Genomic DNA, 13,996 nt, shown 5'->3' with positions numbered 1-13,996 from the left:
AGAGGGCCACATATCCCACTCTGGGGGACTCCTCAGCCTTCCACTTGTAAGCAGGGCTGGGAGCCCAGAAGATAAAGTGGAGTTTTTGAAAAGGACCCCCCAGGGATGGGGAGGAAACAGAGGAGGCAACAGATGGTGTGTATACCACCCCCAGGCCCAGCATGCAGGCTGTGTCTATGTGGGCTCGCGTGTGCCCTGGGGCGGGGAGGGGGCCTATGCCTGCTGTCGTGGTCCACTCTGACTCCATCACTTATTCAACAAATATTCACGCTGTTCATGGTCTATGTCAGGTGCTGGGAATATAGCAGAGAACAAAATGGACAAAGCCCCTTGGGCTTGTGGAGCAGACGTTCTAAGAGGCAAGACCCACAGTAAATGATAGACACGCTAAGAAGTAAATTAGGAAGGTGAGACATGCAGAGGAAGAATCTTAAGCTTAAAGACACAGGTGCCAGGACAGGCCTGGTTGCAGAATTAGGGTGGTCAGGTTTACAAGGTGACAGGTGAGCAAAGGGGTAGAGGAAGCCTGGGATTGAGGCATGTGCCCATTTGGGACAGAAGGTTCCAGGCCGAGAGAATAAATCATCATTGAGCACCTTCTATGGGACCATTGCCTCTGTCAGAGCAGGGAATTCTGCAGTGGACAAGACAGATTTGCTCCTGTTCTAGAATCTGTGGCTGTTGTCTGGGGCTGCAGGGGCTGAGTGTCCCGGCGGGGAGCGGGGGCATGCGATGGGGTTGGAGGATGGCTTGGATGGGTGACTTGAGACTGCGGGGTGAGGTGAGGATGAGATGAGGTGCTTCATGCCTATGATGCTCTGTGCGCCCACAGAGCGGGGTGCAGGGCATGGGATGCGCCTGACCTGAGCTTGGCACTGCGGGAGGACCCCCGAGCCCTGCGGCCTACACAGCTTCCCCCGTCCCACGGGGCCCCACATGCCCACACACCTCACCTGCGCACTTCCCTCTCCGTGTCCACCTCTCACCACCAGGTCCTTCCCCAGGGATTGAGAAGCCAGGTGAGGGACATTATCAGGAGCCCAGACTGTTTGACAGAAGCAGGGAAAGCAGGGGCCAAATTAAGAATCACCCAATGGGGGATCCCTGGGTTGCTCAGCAGTTTAGTGCCTGCCTTTGGTCCAGGGCGTGATCCTGGAGTCCAGGGATTGAGTCCCGCATCAGGCTCCCTGCATGGAGCCTGCTTTTCCCTCTGCCTGTGTCTCTGCCCCCCCCCCCCCGTATATATGTCTATCATGAATAAATAAATAAAATCTTTTAAAAAATCACCCAATGCCTGACTTCTTGAAAGAACCAAGGAGTCCATTCCCCCAGAGTCTCTCTCCCTCAAGCATATTCTTCCCATAATTAAAGAAAGCCTTTCTCTGGTCTTTGAGATCCCTGGGGTCTGAAATACAAACTTACTTATTTGGTTTGATTAAACAATACAAATAAGGTGATAATAGCTTAATGACCGGAAGTGTTCAGGGAGGTGGGGTTCATGAAGGTGCTCATTCCTCTCCCAGACTAAGGGCATTAGAATCTTGGGGTGAGAGAGCTGGCTACTGGAGAGCTCACCACCTCCCCTGAATAAACACTAAAAAACTTTATTTATTTATTTATTTATTTATTTATTTATTTATTTATTTATACTTTTTTTTTTTTAATGTGAGTTTAACTTGCAGTGTGAGGAATTTAGGCAAGGTGCAAGAGATGCTATTGCCAAAGTACCAGATCTCCTCAAAGAGCACGTTGTCTTTTTTGTTTTGTTTTGTTTTAATCAATTTGCCAACATATAGTATAACACCCGGTGATGAGCTCTTTGTCTTTAAGCTAAGATGGCTTGGGCATAGGAAGAAGAATGGGAAGGCCTCTTAAAGTCACCTTCTACTTTACCCACCTGAGGATTTGTGAAAGGCCAGAGGATGCCCCCTCCCAGCCCCCCGTCTCCTCTGGCTGTGACACTCCCCAGGAGGCTGTGCCAAGTTCCAGCACCCAGGCCCGCCGTGGGACAGAAGAGTACCTTTCCTCGGAAGGCCTGCTTGCCCCCACTCCCACACCTCCGTGCCCTCCTGTAGTAGGTCACAGGCACGTGTGCCTCCTAACCCGTGGCTACTCCTCATACCACGTACACCTCCCGGCCTGTGTCCACCCCCGGCCCCGTGTCCACCTCACACTCCGTGTGCACCTTGTACTCTACGTCCACCTCTCACGCCATGTGCACCTCCCACTCCGTGTAACCCCACGTTCTGTTTGTTCCTCCCACACCACACACACCCCACACACGAGTATATCTCACGTGTGGACACATCTGTGCTCTGCGGACCCCTCACACCATGTGCTCCTCACACACGTTACACATCGTATACCTCATACTCCACGTGTGCCTCACACATGTGCGTACTTCCCCGTGGACACCCCCTAAGGAACATGCCTCACACCTGTGTCCATACCACACCTGTGTCCCACACTACTCATATTCTGTGTCAGGCGTATCCACACCTTGGTCCCAGTGTGACCAGTTGCCTCCACCCCGTCCAGAAGGAAGACGCCGGGGGCATATTGGCCGAGGCAACCACCTGCGCAGTTGCCAGTCTGAACTTTCTAAGCGCAATCTTCCTGCTTAGGGAGGGTCAGGCCTCCATGTCAGGGCTGCGGGAGGAGCAGCTCCCGGGTGACGGGGATGGCGCATGTGGCAGGATCCAGTGGGCAGCTGTGGGGGTCTGGGGAGGGGCCTCAGCTCCCCACCCCTTTCCCATTGCCTCCTTGCTGTCTAATCAGCCCACCTGCCAGCCTGGGGGGCTCCAAGGAGCTGGGATTAAGGCACACGCAGCCGTTGGGCTCCAGGGACAGACACCAGCTGCTGCCCCCAGCAGCTGCCCCAGCCACACGCCTCCGGGGGGAGGTTGGGAGCCTTGGGGAGGCCAGATTCTCTCTCCCAAACCTGCCCATCCCTGACCAGTGGCAGCCAGGACAGGAGTTTCCTGGCAGAGAGACGGAGGGCGGGGGCCTCATGACTGATACCCGGGCTGCCTGGGACATCTGCCTCTGTCCTACGTCCTGTCCTGCCACCTCCAAGAAGTCCTCCTGGATTGCTGCTTCCACTCTGGTTTGGGAAAGTGATTTATGGCCCATGCGCCTCAACAGGTCTACCCTCTGACTATTCCTCAAGTTTCCTTAGTACCCGCTCTGTTCTCGGGGTTCAAGCTAGGTGTTGTGGACAGGACCCCTAGCCTCTGGGAGCTCTGCCGAGTGGGGAGTGGGAGACCCACGAGTGGGTCATCTCAGCACCCTGTGCGAATACCCGGAGCGGGCAACTACTCTCCTGTGGATCCCCGAGAGGCCCTCCCCAGGAGGGACCTGCTGATAACCTCCTTCTTGGGTACCGAAGGGTGAGCAGGGGCGCGCGGGGAACTGGGAGGAGGCACTCCAGGCTGGAGAAGGCATGACGAAGGCCGGAAGGCACAGCTACGTGCCGTAGGATGCTCCCGTGTGGCTGACACTGTGTCCAGGCTTCCTTTGGTCATCCGGGACCTGCTCAGACCCCGGAGGGGTACATGGGCTCTATCTGAAGGGGAGCTCACCAGCTTTCCAGGCAAGACCAGTTAAGTTGAGGGTAGAGGGTGGTGTGGGGAGGGATTGCAGGGGGAGGGCGGAAACCTTATAGGGTGGAGAGAGCCTGGACTGAGCCCAAAGACCAGTTCGCCGCCCTGGCTGGGCGCGGTCCCACCTCCCCCAGCCGGTCTGAGCCTCGCCTGGGTCCCTGCTTTCTCCATGTGTTGGATGGAGGCCTCAGACCGGCTCCACTCCCACTCAGGTAGGGGCCTGCTTCTCCCTGACCTCCCAGGTCCCTGCTTCTCCCTGACCTCCCCGGTCCCTGCTTCTCCCTGACCTCCCAGGTCCCTGCTTCTCCCTGACCTCCCAGGTCCCTGCTTCTCCCTGACCTCCCAGCTCTCCCATGGGTCCCCCTTCTCGGCGTGGAGGGAGAGGCCTGTCCCTTCACCTGGGGCCACCTGGCCCAGCCCAGAAGCAGAAGCCTGGGTGAGCCCGAGGCCTAGCAGAGACGCAGAAGCCTGTTCCTCAGACGGGAAAGGCAGCTGAGCCGAGGGCCGGGCCCCGAGGAGCACCCGGGCACCAGGCATGCCGATGTCTTTGTCCTCTTCTGATGATGCAGCCTAATCTCTCCCAGGCCCCGTCTAAACCTGCCCTCGGAGCCCTTGGAGCCCTTGGAGCTGATCTTGCCTGACACCGAGAGTGCATCACAGTTCCTCAGGCTGTTTCCAGAGGTCTCTATTGGCCTTCGGGGCCTGAGCGACCTGGACTCGGATGCTGGCCCTGCCCCTTACCTAGCTTGGTAGCTTGGGTAAGTTACTTTCCCTCACTGAGTGTCACTTCTCCCAGTTGTAAAATGGGACTGGTCCCAGCACCTATTCTGGAGGATCGTAAGGATTCAATATGCCAAGGCATGCGGCGTACTTGTGCGGAGCCTGTCTCATGGTGCACAGTAGGAGCTTGGAGATTATTCTTGCCTTGTTTGTTCTCCTTCTGGATAGAAGCTAGGAGCAAGCAAGCTGTGGGTGGGGTGGGGCTGGGACACTGGGGGGCCCGGCCTGGCTATTCTGGGCTCTGGACCTCTTGGAAGTGGGGGCCCCGGTGAGGTGGCTGGAAGGGTGGGTAACCTTGAAGCCTGTGCAGTATTTGCAGCAGCAGGTGCCACTGCCTCCACTGTGCACACGGGCAGCCTGCCAGTCGCCCCCAAACAAAGCTTGGCCCAAGGGGAGCAGAGCTGACTGATGACAGATGCAGAGAGGCTGGTGCCTGCAGGGCCAGGGAGGGGGGCTGGGAGAGGCCAGAGAAGGCAGCTTTGTGGAAGGCATCCCCAGAGAAGGCTGAGGCCCAGCAGCACCCACAGCTCAGTGGCCAGTGTCTCCTCCTTGCTCCAACACTAGGGACAATATGGATCTTCTTTGTATAGTGTAGAAATATGAGGCCCAGGCTTCTAAGCAAAGCCCAGGACTCACCTAAGCTTAGCTATGGAGGTGATAGGATGGGAATGTTGGTCTCTTGGCTCTACACCCCAGCCGATTCTAGGAAGCCCAGCCTTGGAAACAGGGGAATGGACTTGATGGGTTCTTGAGGTCCCTTTATATCCAGGATGAACCTGCCCTACCTCATACCCTTGAAGCAAGGACATCCCCAACTGTGGCAGGTGAAGGCAAATGGCAGGTCACCAGGGGCTGGGCTGATCTGGTTTATCTATGGTTAGGAGGTAGCCACCTCTACCTTGACAGAAGTCCTCCGACTCATCTGGCTCAGGGGTTGTGGGTCTCACGGTCCCTCCTTTGCTATTTTGAGATGGGAGCTCAGCGTAGGCTTGGCCAAGAACTAGGGATAAGAAGGGAAAGTGGGGAGAACATGGAAAGAAAGAGCCATCTGGTCTTGGGGCCTTGCTGGGCTCATCAAATTTGTTCTTGTCCATGCAGCCCCTCCCCTGCACCTTCTTCCCTTCCCAGCCAAACTTCCTTTTTCACTCTTTATTGTAAAGAATTCCAAACATTAGGAATAGACACAATAGTATAAGAAGCCCATTACCAGCTCTGACAGCCACTAACTGGTGTCTAAACCTGACCTGACCTGTTAACGTACTTCCTCCCCTCCTATTATTTTAAAACAAATTTCAGACATTATACCATTTCATGTGTGTATATTTGATTGTGTATTTCTAAAACACAACTCTTTTAAAAAAAGATTTTATTTATTTATTCATGAGAGATGCAGAGAGAGAGGCAGAGACACAGGCAGAGGGAGAAGCAGGCTCCATGCAGGGGGTCCGATGTGGGACTCGATCCCGGGATCACGCCCTGGGTCGAAAACAGGCGCCAAACCGCTGAGCCACCCAGGGATCCCCAAACACACAACTTTTCTTAACATAAATACAATACCATTAGAATACTAATAAAATTAATGGTATGTAATTCCTCATACAATCAAATATTCAATCAGTAATCAAATTTCCCATCATCTCATAAATATTCTTGTTTTTTTGAATCAGGATCCAAATAGGGCCCACACTTTGTGATCATTAACCCGTCTTTTAAGTTCCTTCACATATAAAAGTTCCTCTTCCATATTTCTCTGCTTTGCAATTTATTTATTGAAAAAAAAAATGAGTTGTTCGTCCTTCAGAGTTCTTACACTCTGGAGGTGTTTTGTTTTTTTTAAATTGCATCTCAATGATGTAGTTGTGGGTTTTTTTCACTCTTGTTTTTCAACATACTGATATAATTTTTAGCTGGCAATAAGATCACCTAGCAGAAAGCCACATTTTCCGGATTCCCTTGTAGCTAGCTGTAGCCGTATGAGTAAGTTCTAGGCAATGTGGTATGAGTGGAAATGATTTGCACGTAACTTCTTGGTTATAACTTTTCTTCTTTCTTCCTGCTCATTAGTTGGAATGTGGGTGAATGGCAGGGCCTGGAGTAGCCATCAGTGGGAGAATGATGGGTCACCAAAGATGTCCATGTCCTAATCTCTAGAACCTATGGCTATCTTACCTTGGTGTGGCATAAAGGACTTTGTAGATATGATTGATTAAGTTAAGGCTCTTGATGGAGAGATTATCCTGGATTATGTAGGTGAGCCCAATGTAATCAAAAGAGTCCTTAAAGGCAAAGAGGGAGGCCGGAGAGTCAGAGTCAGAGAAGAAAATGTGATTATAGAAATAGTGGTCAGAGCCATGGGGCCATGAGCCAAAGAAGAGGTAGCTTCTAGAATTGGGAAAAAGTAAGGAAAGAATTCTCCTCTAGAGCCCTTAGAAGGAGCACTGGTCTGCTAGTTCCTTGATCTTAGCTGTGTAAGACCCACTTCAGACTTCTGATTACCATAATTGTAAGATAATATGTATATGTTTTCTTTATTCATCTTTTTAAATTTAAGTATGAGGAACATACAGTGTTATATTGATTTCTGGTGTGAAATGATTCAATAATTTGTACATTATCATTACTCAGTACTCAAGATTAGTGTATGTTGTTTTATTTTTTATTTATTTATTTTGTGTGTGTGTGTGTGTGTATGTTGTTTTAAACCACAGTTTTGGTAAGTTGTTTCAGCAGCAAGAGGAAACTAATATCTCATCTTAGATCATGTGATGGTGGTTGCTTATTGACGATTACAGAACAAGAAGACAGAATGAACCTGGGTTCTGGTACTGTTAAGCTGCCATACAATACTTTGACTATCACCCGCTCCTGGAATGTCATGTAAGAAAGGAATGAAGTGCATTTTTAGGTGTCTTTGTTGTTACAGCAGCCTAACCTGTATCCTAATTAATATGTATACTATTATGTGTCTGGTAATGCCATATGCGCTGGGAAATGCCAGGCGTCAGGCATGTGGTTGAGTGTGGAAATTATGTGAAGGAAGCAAGAAGCATTTGTTGGGCTCAGATGACTTCTAGAAGGTTAAGTAAGGATTGTTCTCCTCATTTTGCCAAAGGGCCAAGAGGTTGGCAGATCTCCCTCAGGCAAACACATAGGGACCCTGAGACGGAAGTCGAGATAGTGGGGTAACCTTTAGGGAAGATGAGAAGTGAGAGGCACAGGGAAGGAAGCAGTGTAAGGGATGTGGGTAAGCCTGTGGACTCTGGGAGTCACGTTGCCCCCTGTCATACTCCTGACTCTGCCACTATCTATGTGACTTTGGCAAGTCACAAAGTCTCTCTCTAAGTCTCAGCTCTGAGTCTCTCAATCTCTCTGAGTCTCAGCTTCCACCTCTAACAAGTGAAGATATTAGCTTACAAAATTGAAGTACTGGATGTGAAGTAGGAGAATGCATGAAAAGTGGAGCCAAAGCACAGAGCTGGGAGCACAGCAAGGACTCAATAAACAGCACTATTTGAGGGTCTCACCTGTCCCAAACTCAATGGTCAGGCCCATCTATCGAATGTTAGAGAAGTCCAACACCCTTCAGTCTCTGCATTGCCAACCTTTAAGCCTGTCTCTCTCACACACTGGCATCTAGATTAGTTACAGCTGCCATTTAACAGGTCCAGCCTGAAAAAGGGAAGAACAAGGGGAAGGGTCTGCTTGGCCTTCCTCTCTGTTGTCCTACCTGAAGATGGAGACCGAGTTTGGCCTAATGGGGAGCAACTATCAGCAAAGGCATAGGATGCAGGCATAATCCTATTAAAGATGTTTCCTAAGGGCAGGTCTTTAATGGCTTACCTCTAATGGCTCTCAGGAGAAGGTGCCAGAAGGAATCACAGTTTTACTACTGGTTGCAAATAGTTCCCATTTGCTTAACTCACTCACACACCCTTTCAACAAACCATGAGCTTTTGCTCTGGGCCCAGTTCTGGAAGATGTAGAAATGAACAAGCCTTGGTCTTTTCCTTCAAATCGTTAAAGTTCGAGAGGGGAAGGCAAATGCTGAGACATTTTCTGATCCCAGAAGGCAGATAGAATTAATGCTAACTTGAGAGGGGTGATGCCGTGACAACGCTTGCACTGAACAAGAATGAGTGGTGGGAGGTCGCCATGAAACAATTTTTCTTGTTGGGAAGGGGGTCTCTCACAATCCTTTTAAACCTGCTCTTTAGCATAATAGCTCTTTTCCTGATCCTAGATGAAATGTTAGGCCATCTCACGACTTCTCTGGTCTCTTTAAGATAATGAAAAGTTCTACTATTATTTTGGGTTGTAAACTGTGGAAGAATCTAAAATGTCCCCCAAGATTTCTTCCCCTCCCCCAAGATTTCTTTCCCCCTCCCCCATCTGTCATGTACTACATTCTTAATAATCACCAGGACTATGGATTTGGTGGTTTTACTCCGATGAATAGGTTATGTTACATGACACAGTTGACCTTAAGATTTAGGGATTATTTGGGTGGTCCTGACCTAATCACACAAGCCGTTTAAAAGCAGAGCATTTTCTCCAGTTTGTCACAAAGAAGGAAGTCAGAGATTCAAAGCATGAAAAGGATTTGACATGCTGTTGTTGCCTTGATGATAAGTTGGCCACATAGACAGGACCTGAGAGAGAATTCTAGGAGCTGAGGGTGACCTCCAGGCAGAAGCCACCAAGAAAATTCAGAACTGAGTCATAAGACCATAAGGAACTGGATTCTCCCCAAAATTTGAGTGAGCATGAATGCTGATTTTTCTCCAGGGCCTCCAGATGAGAACTCAGCCCACTGACTTCTTAACTTCAGCCTCATGAGGCCCTGAACAGAGAGCCCAACCATGCCACTCCATACCTCTGACCTGAAGAACGAATGCTACTTCGTGGGTGTTGCTTCAAACCTCTATCTACGATCATCATGCTACGGGGCAATAGAAAACAAACACAAATACAATCTCAGTTCAGATTACAATGATCAAAACTCTTGTTCTGAAATGTGACTAAAGTAGAGACTTCTCCCCCTTGCTCTCCAGCTTGCATCTGCTCTGGGTAGGGCATCTGCAGTCAATGAAACTTGCTACACATTGTAGGGACAGCAGCAAGAGGTGAAGGGCAGGCAGGGCAGGAATGTACTTAGTTACAATATTCTAGTTAGCTGTGCTTTCCAGGCTTGAAAGCATTTTAAACCTTACTCTTCCCATCCTGGTGCTTTCTTCAGTGATTCTTCCTACTCTTGTTGCCTGGGACCCCTCCCTGCAACTCTGTTTCACTGATCTCTTCCAACTCTAGGTGTTCAATGGTCTACCTCTGGTTTCCTCCTACTGAGGCCCGCTGTTCTCTAGAAGGTCTCTAGGGCAATCTCTAAGTCACCCCATACTGGCTCCTTCTTATATGGCCCACCTATAATCCACAAAAGTACTCATGAATCCTTGCCCAGATATCAATGGGAAAGCAGCCTCCTACTCTGCAACTCCAGGTCATTTGGGTCATCTTCTCACTCTTCAGGTTTGGTATTCATGACTCAGAAGTCAACCAGCTATGTCCCCCAAACTGTAGGAGAGATGTGATAGGATCCCCATATGATATCCTTAAATCCTCTCTCTCTTGACTTGAGGTACAGGGGAAAACATTTCCCACCCCAAAGGGGAGTCTTCATAGCTCCAATAGTTCCCCCGCAAAAAACATCCTCCCTCAAACCCCTAAGATAATATGCTCTAAGATAATTAGTTCTTAGCTACCTGGTTAGAAATGCTCACATCTTAGTTTGGGATCTTTCTTTAGAATGGTCCTCAGTAAGAATTTCCATAAGATCTTCAATGCAAGGAACTTAAAGTGGAGACAGAGGTAAAGGACTAATGAATACCTTGGCTGGAGTGAGGAGGAGAGGAGTGGGGAAGGTCTCACAGAGACAGACTTTGAGTTAAACACAGACGAACAGAGAAGGAAGGAAGAGCATTCTGAGCCTCCGGACCAGAATAGGCCAAAGCTGTGAGCTCTGAAAGGACATAGTTTTATAGGGATCTTCCAACCGAAGAATAGAAAGTTCATAACTTCTGAAATAAGACTTATGTTTGAGTCCCAGACCTGCCACTTACGGCTTTGTGATTTTGGACAGACTAGTTAACCACTCTGCACTTTTATTTCCGCATCTAAAAAGTGGTTTAGCACAACTAGGAAGCAACCAAGATGTCCTTTAGTCAATGAATGGATAAATAAACTGCAGCATATCCAGGCAATGGAATATTATTAAACTATCAAGCTATGAAAAGACCCAAGGAACCCTAAATGCATATTACTAAGTGAAAGAAGACAATCTGAAAATGCCATATACCGCATGATTCCAAATATAAGACATTTAGAAAAGGCAAAACTACAGAGACAGTAAAAAGATAAGTGGATACCAGGAGTTATGGGGTGTGTGTGTGGAGGAATCAATAGGCAGAGTACAGGATTTTTTAAAAGCAGTGGAACTATTCTATATGATACTTTAATGGTGGATATATTTCATCACACACGTGTCTAAACTCATAGAATGTGCATCATCAATAGTGAACCCTAAGGTACACTATGGGCTTTGGGTGATTGTGATATTTCAATGTAGGTTCATAGATTGTAACAAACGTACCAGTCTAGCACAGGATGTCAACAGTGGGGGAGATTGTGTGTATATGGGGACAGGTGATATACAGGAAATATTTGTACATTCTGCCCAGTTTTGCTGTGAATCTGAAACTGTTCTAAAAAATAGTCTATTTGAGGGGTGCCTGGGGTGGCTCAGTCAGTTAAGTATCTGACTCTTGATTTTGGTCAGGTCATGATCTCGGAGTCATGATCTCAGGGTTATGAAGATGAGCCCCTGGGGTCTGCTCAAGGTTTTTTCTGTCTCCCTCCGCCCTTCCTGCCCCCCTTGTGTTCATGCTCTAAATAAATAAATAAATAAATAAATAAATAAATAAATAAATAAATAAATATTTTTAAAATAGTCTTGTTGTTTTTAAAAGGTGTGTGTCTATTATGTATCATGCTACGATAATGCTATGTAATGGTCCTTCCCCACACTCAGTGGACCCAAACAATAAGCATTTATTTAGTTTATGACTGTGTTATATGAGGTTGGCTATTTAGATTGGCTATTGAGGCTGGCTGTTCTCCTGGGCTCATGTGGGCAGCTGTTCTGGGCTCAGCTGGACTCACTCACATATTGTGGATGACTGGTTCTTGGCTGCTCCAGGCTAGCCTTGAGTGGGGCAACTGGGACAACTCAGCTCTTCTCCATGGGCCTCTCATTATCCAGCAGGCTAGCCTGGGCATGTTTTCACGGTGACAGCAGTGCTACAAAAATGCAAGCAGAAGCACACAAGCACTTTTTCAAACCTCTGCTTGAGTCACGTATATCACCCCTTGGGCCGCAACAAGTTACATGACTGAATTCAAAATTGAGGGGCAGAGAAATATGCCACTTGATGTGAAGAGTTGCAAAGTCATGTGGCAAAGGGCATGGACACAAGGAGGAGTAAAGAATTGGGTCCATTAGTATAATTAGTCTACCACAGAGGGCTAATAGTGCATTTAACCTCATAGGCTTGTTGCAAAGATTAGATGTGTTTTATATAGGCTCTTAATAGGAACTTATAAAAGTGCTTGGTCCCTCCTCACACAGGAATCTCAGGCTGTTTCTGGGACTTTTCAGATAGAGTAGAAGATACTAAGAATTGCTGGAGATATAACAGCGAAGGCCAACGCTTGATTTATGCTTTGCTCATCATGTATCCGCTCTTGTTGTTTCTTGGGTTTGTCTTCAGCCATAGAAGCACAATGTGACTGTTGGCAGATGCTTGCTCATCATTTACAGAGTTATGTTCATCTGAATAGATTCCTACCGAATGAGAGGAGTCGCTGAAAGCCCTTCAAACCGTTAGCTTCCTTCCTGCTGCGCAGACACACTCCCTGACGAGTGACAATGGGTTCTCCTCCAGGAAACTGTTCATGCTGTCAGCGGGAATGTAAATTGGGGCAACCATTGTGGAAAAAGATGGAGATTCCTCAAAAAGTTAACAGTAGAAACGTCACACAATCCAGTCATTCCACCACCAGGCATTTCACCAAAGAAAATGAAAACACTAATTTGAAAAGATACCTGCTATCCTATGTTCATTGCAGCATTATTTCCAATAGCCAAGACATGGAGGCAACCTAAGGATCCACTGATAGATGAAGGGGTAAGGAGGATGTGGCACATACACAATGGACTCAGCTGAAATAAATGAACAAACAAAAACCAGACCCATAAATATGGAGAACAAACTGGTGGTTGCAGAGGGGAGAGGGCTGAGGGGGATGGGCAAAACGGGTGAAGAGGAGTGGGAAATACAGGCTTCTAGTTATGGAGTGAATGAGTCATGGGAATAGAAGGCACAGCATGAGGACTATAGTCAATGATATTGTAATAGTGCCGTATGGTGACAAACTGTAGGTACACTTGCAATGAGGGTAGCATAAGGTATAGAATCATTGAATCATTGTGTTGTACACTTGCAACTAATGTAACCTTGTGTACCTACTTCAACAAAAAAATGAAAATGGGTTCTTCTGTCTTTTGAGTGATAATGACGATGACAACAGTCATAACAATAATAGCTCCCACCTACTAAGGAGGCAAAATCTCATCTGATTCCCATGGTAACTCACCAAGGTCAGTACTACAGATGTTTTACAGCTGAGGTCGCTGAGGCTCAGAGAAGCCATGCAGCCAGCAAGTGGAAGAATTGGAACTTGAACCCAAGTCTCTCTAACTCCAAGGACACTACTCTGAATTGCTTCACTTTTCTTCCCTTAAAGTTCTTGTGTTTGTTCTGCTTGTCTCAGGTCAGGGGTCACTTGACATTTGTGTCACTTTTTGCTAGCCTGCGTCAGCCATTCTTCATGTGCTTCAAGGCACACACTGTCAGGCGACAGCAGTTCTGCAGTGAGGGGGTCATGATTAACGGAAGATTTTTCCAGATCTATCCGGGCAATGGACCCCCTCCCCCAATTGCAGGGCTGCCCTCTCTCTCCACCCAAAGTTATACTTAAAACCTCATTCTTTCCTTGAGGGCCAATGCCAGTTGGTCATTCCCAGGGACATCCTGAGATCTTGGCCAAAGCCAAGGTGCTGGAAGGGCCCTTCTCCCCGGACCTCAAGCTCCCATGGCTCATATCAAGGGGTCAATGAGAAGTAAGACTCCAGGAGGGAAGGGAAGGCCCCAAACCTCAGGCCTGAGTTAGAAGAAACCCGAGAAGGCCCCCGGAACAGCTGACTCTGGGCGCCACGTTTTGGAGGCAGCTGCCCCCTCCCCCACACTGGCTGTGCTGTGAGTCACGGGTTTTAAGCTGAGCACTCTGGGAGATTAACCAGCTTTGTGACCAGCTGCTGGAGGAGGATACTTGGCCGAAAGAAGCAGGATAAAGTTACCCTCTCAGAAGTTTATAGGAAGGCCCATAAATGCCCCCAACTGCTGTGGGGCCTGCGATCTGGGGCACTCCTGGATGCTTCCCCTGACCAGGTCCTCAATGGCTAGTCTCATCCCCCCACCCCACTTCTCACCTACCCAACAGGT

The sequence above is a fragment of the Canis lupus genome, chromosome 21 (assembly GCF_011100685.1).
Source record: "Canis lupus familiaris isolate Mischka breed German Shepherd chromosome 21, alternate assembly UU_Cfam_GSD_1.0, whole genome shotgun sequence".
Taxonomy (NCBI): domain Eukaryota; kingdom Metazoa; phylum Chordata; class Mammalia; order Carnivora; family Canidae; genus Canis; species Canis lupus.
Note: the sequence above shows the minus strand (reverse complement) of the source record.